At 40.0% G+C, this 7,829-nt stretch overlaps 1 long non-coding RNA gene across 1 annotated transcript; it reads left to right on the forward strand.

Moving 5' to 3' along the window:
* The first annotated feature begins 300 nt into the window (after positions 1–300).
* On the forward strand, positions 301–6,972 carry LOC147151347 (uncharacterized). Its single transcript, XR_015085834.1, has 3 exons — positions 301–582; positions 6,148–6,217; positions 6,421–6,972. It is a non-coding gene; the product is annotated as an uncharacterized LOC147151347 (long non-coding RNA).
* The last annotated feature ends 857 nt before the right edge of the window (positions 6,973–7,829 follow it).

The following is a 7,829-nucleotide window of genomic DNA, read 5'->3' on the forward strand; positions in this document are numbered from 1 at the left end:
AGTTTGGACACCCCTGAGTTCAAGAGACATATAAGTGTATTTTTATTAAGACAGCAGGGATGGTATTTATGATGTCAGAAACAGTCCAGAGAGCTGTCTGTGTTTCAACCACATTTACACAGGTTCCCGCAGAAACATGCACTTGTTCGGTCTTTGAAGGTTCAATTGGGAATCTTGAAACAGTGAAAGAGGGTGCCTTAACACAGTCACTAGATAAAAGGTACCAGCATAGCAATTTTTCATGTTCCATGTTTTATCCAAAATGTTTCGCATTTAAACACCTAAAAATAGACTTTCTCTCAAACAACGATTAAGGATTGATTGCCCATCTGATAATGCCAACCAGGCTATTCAAACATTTTGAAAGGATCTGTCGTTCGTTATTTGATAGATTCTTGGCCTGTGTCGAGGAAAACCTAACCTGCAATATACGGCACATGGCTAGACTGAGAGTTTGCTCACAGCTGATCAGGTCTCAGACATCATCCTCTTTCCTGGCTCATCGTTGCGATGCTGTGGCTGGAGGAGAGGAAGGATCGGAGAGCATGGAAGGAAGTGGGCGGTTGGGCAAAAAGATATCAGGTTATCCGCCGACCGTTTATCCGCTCTTACTAACCACCATTAAATTAAGGGGGCGCGTGCTGGCGCAGCTTGACGTGTGCCGTGAGAAAACCCCGGAAGATTACGCAGTGGTAATTAATAGGGCGAGGCCAGATTATCAATCTTGGTAGATCGAACATGGCAGGAGGTCTCTTACTAGACATACTGTAAACCTCCCCACCCCCTGCTGACCGGACCCCTGCTGGGAAACGTCTCGCCTCGCTCCGTATTAGACATCCTTTGACTATTACAGTATTACCGCCACGATGTCAATGTGTACACTTTTACAGAAACCCTCATATGCAAATTGTATCTGCACCAGCACAATACAATATAATACAATTTTATTTATATAGCGCGTTTCATAATGACAACAAAGACTTTCTTTTCTTTTCAATGTGATACATGTGTTTCCTTGTTACCTCGCAAAATCGCCTTATTTGTAATAGAGTGTTACTGTACCACTTGTTGGTTTGCAGTTTTATTTCATGCGAAGCTGGGGAGGTTCGACCACCAAGAGTGGGGTAGCAAATGATAGACACCATCAGTCAAACTCATTTTTGTCACGGGCCACATTGAAGTTAGGAGGGCCGTTGCGACTGTGATCCCATATAGACATATAGACAGAGAACGTTTGAGAATTTGGGGGTTTGATCCTGACAAAAGACAAGACAGCACATTAGCCACAAATTATTCTTAGAGCTAGCATCAAGCACTTCTCTGAAATAAGGCTATGGATGTAGAATACGTTGACTCTCCGAATCAGTCGGCCATTGTTGTTATCGTTACTCCTTGGTTCACATCTCTCCGTGTTATTGTTGTCACTGATATGTTCCACCTGATAAGTGACCTCATGAGCTCAAGTGCGGTTGACTTGACCTATCTCTTTTTATGGCTTTACCTCACATTGCAGGTTGGAAAAATAACAAGCCTATTTTCACAAAGAAAGTAGTAAAAAGTAAAGACGTCTGTTTTGAAATGTTGGGAGTACCGAGTCGAAACATTCTGAAAAAAAAATCCTCTTTTTAAGTACAGTAGCAAAGTATTTGTATTTCATTAGTTCCCACATTGCATTTTTGCAAGCAAGTTTTTCAACTGCAGCATGAGCTAATTGGTGACAATGTTGACAGGAAGTTGATCCCCTCCCTCCCTCTCATTGACTTCATCCATCAATTCCAGATGAGTAAACACACAGAAGGACATAAATGCGCACACTTGAAAGACACAGGAAGCAAGCGACTTAATGAAAATGACTTAATGCCGTCTGAATCCAGATGTAATGCTTGGGAGCTCCAATCGGGGAGGCGCGGCGGGGGTGGTGCGTGGGGTGGGGGTGGTTATGGTTGATCTGCAAGATGTCAAGACTTTCATGTCCTCCCCTTCCTCCATGCGCGCATACGTTGCATCATACTGCAGTGCTTGCGTTCTCTCACCTCGCATCCTTTGCTCTTCAAATCCTGTCCAGTAAACGAGGGAGCCCGGAAAACTTTACCCTGGTGTGCCACCTAGAGGCAAAATGCTCACATTTCAACCGGATTTATGTATTTATTCAAATAATGCAGATTATTTAGTCAAGTCCTATGGAAATATGTTTGAAATGACCATATTTAAAAAGTAAGACCTTTCCCATCTAATTTCTGCGCTAGTCGTCATACGTGAGCTGTGGCCGAGAAGTGGGGTACATCCTGGTCGCCAGTTAATTGCAAGGCACATATAAACAAATAACCACAGCACTGCTGCCCTAATCAGTGAATAATAATACATCATGCAATTTTAAGATGATATCATAGATTTAGAAAGTTACGAAGCAAAAAAAAAAAAGAAAAAAAAAAGAACGGGTATTGTAATGTACTGGGTTTCAATAGGTTTTTGAATGAGTGCCTTGTGAAGGGTAACTGTTGAAAGTGTAATAATTGTCAATGATAATGTGATAATTGTATGTATAATATGTATTAACTCCAAATGACGTTTAATTATATCTGCGCGGCAAATTAGCTGCAACTTTTGTTTCTATAGCCTGATAAAGAAATCACAACGGAATGAGTATAATGCGCTTTGTTTGTGCTCCATTAAGTTCACAGTTTAACAATGATGTCATAAACAACAAAAAAAAACCAAAGGGATGTAAAGGGTATTTATGTTTGTTCTCTGTTTGCCGCTTTCACTACAAATGTATACAAATGTATGGCGTCCCAAAAGACGTTGCCAGCTGGGTATAGCCGCACGCACGTCACAATAATAGAACATTAATTCAGCCAACAAAGGGAAATGTCTAAGGCATCAATGTGAGGATTATAGCAAGTTATGCAAGGCATACAGTCAGCCTGTCTCAAGTGTATTGTGTTTTGTTGACCAAACTGGTTCCTTGATCCTCCCTGAAGGCCCCGTAATACGCTCCGTAAAGTTTGGATGCATCCAAAGTACACAAGGACTTTGTGCTCTCGTTGTAAACAAATGTTTTCCACGCCACCCCGGTGCTGTTTGACAGATAAACGCCCTCCAGTTTGCCTCTTTGGGGGAGATAAATCGAGTGCTTAGCATCTTAGGCGGCCGAGTCTGGCCCACTCTGCTCATCAGGCTCCATCCTTAATTACATAATGAGATGAATTAATTGACTCTATTAATCCAGGTGACCATCTGTTGGCCAGTCGAGGTCCAGACAGTGTGAGCTGTCTGTGATAGTAGAAGCCAACGCTTTCGTGCCAAGCATCACGGACAACCTTATTAGACCTTCTCATTCAATCACAGAGTTGCTTTTTTTTTTTTTTATCAGCCCAATTGAACCAACTGTGGTGGGGGAGGGGCCCCCAGGGCTTCTATTCACGTGGATGTCAAGGAAAGGGAGCGGCTTAGTGTACATAGCACTCCTTGTTGCTGCAACTCGTCTGTCACACTGTAAGGGGGACGAACAAAGCAGCAGCTTTGTATGGTGTCATGTCTGAATAGGCAGAATGGGATATTATTTCTTTACATTTTATTTGTCCTCCCTCTCTCTCCAGATGCCCAAGCAACAATATTTACATATTGTTTAAATACCTACCTAGTAGCCGTGATCTCTGTAACCCTGATTTGAACTTTTTTTTTTTTTAATTCTGAATCTGACCATGAGCACCCTATTATCGGTGTTTACCTTCAAATAGTCTTAAGGTTTTTTTTAGGCCCATTAATGGAATGTTTTTCTCCTGACATATTCATAATCGGGCTGAATTTGAGCTGAATTTGAATTGGAAGGGACAATTAACCAGTATGTGTTTACCATCTCTTACTGATAATCAGACTTAAACATTTTAACGGTCTACTGTTATTTCATTTTTTTTTTGTATTTTTTTTTTGCTGAATATCAGCAGGAGGGGCTTTACCATCACATGCTGATAATAGGGCCTAAGCTTTTTGATATTGTTTGCTGAATTAATTTGAGCGGGTCTGTTTATTGGTGTGTGTTTACATTCTGCTAATTGGGACCAAATTGAGCATTCCCCGATCAAATTCAGCAAAGGCACAATTGTCAGATGTCTCTCAAAGATTTTCCTGAATGATTATCCTGTGATGTGGAGTGTATTGAGAGCGACCCCTCCCATAAATATGAAACCTGTTTATTACTTCCAATGGTCCGATTCAAAGTAGTGAAAAGTAATGCTAGTCAATTAGGAAGCGACTGGAAAAGTGGAAGATGAGTTAATCATTTAAAATGACGTTCATCTCTGTTGCTAACCAAAACAGCAGCACCAACTGAAGCACAAAGAGACTTAACATGCCCACTGTTCCCTGAACAGCATTAAACAAGCAAAACGCCTTCACATCTGTTCCACCCAGACTCTAAATTGTCCATAGGTGTAGATGTGAATGCTCGTTTGTCTATATGTGCCCTGTGGGTGTACACCGCCTCTCACTCAAAGTCAGCCGGGAAAGACTCATAAACACACATTTACACAAAAAAAGAAGAAGAACAACAACAAGCTGGGAACAAAAGCCTTCTTCATTCCATTTGGCCTTTACCACATTAAAATCTCCATCTTTTACGAATAAAAACACGCTGAATTTGAATAAACTGACTCCCCCCTCCCCTTTCCCAAATGGACAAAATAATTGCTCACGCATTTAAATGTGAAAGACTTGTCCACTGATGATGGATTTATGGAAGAAAACAACAAGAACTAAACGTCTGAAGGGAGTTAGCGGCCACTCTCCCGAATGCTACCACTTCCTAATGACACCAAAGGAAAGGATTAATGGGGCCTGCGGTGGTCAATATTAGACACTTCCTGTTCAAGCTGACGCCTCACTTGATGGGTTAGTGTAGTAGTGTAGCAATATGTCACAATGCAGCAGTTAAATAGATAGTAGGCGAGCTAAATAAATCCTTTTTAAAGACTCAGTGCTTAACACATTTCTTTGACCATTGAGACTTTTCGTCGAATTGAGCATCCGGCAAAGAGCTTTAGCGGACTACGGTATTTCACTTTTAGATTGCTCTCTGCATTTGATTCATTTTGAAGATAAATGAGGAATTCACCTTTTCCAACAACCAGCTCACCGTTCTTCTCTAAAGTCAGAAAGTTCAACATCCAACCAGGAAAACGTCTGTACAGGAATAAATTGATGTTGATAATGTGCATTACCGTTTCATTTTGATTTAAAAATTCATGGTAACAGTATTGTAATTGAACACTTAATGATCATTTTGGCAAATTAGTGTCTACATATTGTTTAATCAATCACAGCCAAAATATTAATTTGGGGCTGCTGTGGCATAAAGGTAAATATCAAAACGATTTTCCTCACAGTCCATATTGTAGTTATGGTTTTCCACATGACTCTTATGACTGTAAAATATTATAAGTGTATAATCACCTCTTCTTATAAGTAAATGCCCTGGCATTTCATTGTGGTTTTACTTTTTAAATTATATGCGAAGTAACAAATTGAATGAATCAGAAGTCATGAAAAACGCTTGAAATATTTGTAAAACGTCAGGACAAATTGCAGTTTTGGTGCAAATGTATTTACTTTAGTGCTCTACAAAAAAAGACATCTGCATTTAAGTACAATTCAGTTAGAAATACAACTTCTACCAATGATGCAATTGCATTTCATCTTTTCAAAATTACATATTTGTCAAACATTTTCAACATGGGACTGTACTTGGAGAACCAAGTATTTTTTAGATGTTATTTGATGTCAAAACTTTGAGAACCACTGGGGGAAATAATCCTGCAACACTATTTTCATGGTTGTGTGCATGCTGGCCAGCAGAGGGCAGCACAGAGCCTCTGTGAGCATCAAAGTGCAAAACAGGTCTCAGATCTGCCCGAGAAATGCTTTTTTTTGTGTGCAAGTAAAGCAGTGTGTGCTGTAGATGTGTTTCAAGGTATAATATGAGTCACTCATATCTCACCTCACTTTCTTAGCTCAATGGGGAGATGGTTAATGGGGGGAAAGTGGTCATTTAGTGGTTTCCCGTGTCACTTTTTGCTAACTTGTGGAGGCGTGCACAAACCGAGTGCGCTGAGTTTTTTGTTGTGCTAAAGAATCGTTTTCTTTTTTTAGGGCCGTAATGAGCGAGGAGGAAAACTTGACGTAGGAGGAAGAATAAAGACACAATGAGATGACACAGGAGGTAACCAGCGCCAGATATTTACTTCCGCCTGAGGAAAAAAAAAAAAAAAAAAAAAAAAAAAAGTCTTTCAGCCCCCCACGCCCAGTTGAAACAGATGCTGTCTTTAACCCACAACCTTAATGGGAATATCTCTGGCCTATGATCACGTTCCAGTCAGGCCCCAGTGCCCATCTTTTTTTTTTTCTCTCCTTTTTTTGTCACAGGGGTATAGAAATTAAAAAATGAAAACCCTCCCTCCTGTAGCAAGGGGCAGCTCTGTGAAGTCCTGGATCCAGCCAATCAAACCTGCTGCTCTGTGCTCACTTCAAATAGTCCGCATCCGTGTGAGGCCTCCTCCAAATCAGGCTTGCTCTAAAAGGAGCCCTCCTCTTCCCACTGACCACACAGAATCGCGCTTATTATTTTATGGACTGTCATCTTTGAACGTAACCTAAAAGTGTGGATTTTTCGGGTCACGTGTGCGCCTTTCAAATGAGGGCACGCTTACGAGCATGTGATATCACCCCTGATGTTTTGCATCAAACTAATTCCTTTCTTCACCGCCCCAACACATCAACTCCCCATGTATGAATAAAAGCATTCCAACATTTATTTTGCCTCATCCTAGCAAGGGAGTAAGATCAAAGCAAGAGCCGGCCACATCTCATCACGGCGGAAATAACAGACCTTCTATTCCATTACTGAAATATAATGACAGATGATTAGTCATGTATGCGCTCCTTCCAAGCGCCGAATTAGCTCGTATTTACTTTCGCCCACTGGTTACTGAGAGGAAAAAAAGTGGAGAAATTGCGGCAAAAGATTCAAATGAGGGTAGTTGGACTAGATGCGAGAATATCCTTGAAATAAATTAACAGTAGTTTTGTTTCTTTCTCTCTCTCTCAGGTGGTGACAGTCATAAACTGAAAAACAGACCTAGCTCTAGAGCTTTTTATAGAACAAGGATGAATGATCAAAGAATATGGTGTTGTGATACATTAACATATTTGACCACAACACGTGTAGACAGATAATATAACAATACCCACAGTCATAAATTATTTATCCTCTGTGAAGACCGACTATTATTAGTCCTGAGCAAATGAGACTTTTCCTCTGTCTCAGTGTTTATTGTACTACCCCCATGCAGCTAAGATGCGCACATCAGAAGGAGTAGCATTGAATTGAAGTAAAAAATGTGACAAAACCAGAATACATTTACATTCTATTTAATGGTGTCATCACTGTATGTTTTTATAAAGAACAACATTATAGAGTAATGTTTTTCCCACATTAAAATGCACATTACAAACATTTTTTTTTTTTTTAGAAGTCTGGAACGGATGATTGGCATTTCCATTCAATTTAATGGGGAATGGGTTTTTGCGATAAATAAAATAAAAAGTACATGCATAATGATATAAATATTTTTTGAAGGTCAAAATGGAAAAAAAAAGTTATGAGAACAGTTTTCTGGGGATACAATTTTGTATTTTGTAAAAGTGCCCTCTTGGGTCGAATTACAATTCTCCTGAATAGCTTGCAAAGCTCTTCCATGGTCAAACTGTTTAATTGGGATAAGCATTAAACCATACACTCTAAAAACAGTTGGGTTAAAAATAACATAATTTGG

This window comes from Filicampus tigris, chromosome 2 (genome assembly GCF_054856515.1).
Source record: "Filicampus tigris isolate MCC_2025a chromosome 2, RoL_Ftig_1.0, whole genome shotgun sequence".
Taxonomy (NCBI): domain Eukaryota; kingdom Metazoa; phylum Chordata; class Actinopteri; order Syngnathiformes; family Syngnathidae; genus Filicampus; species Filicampus tigris.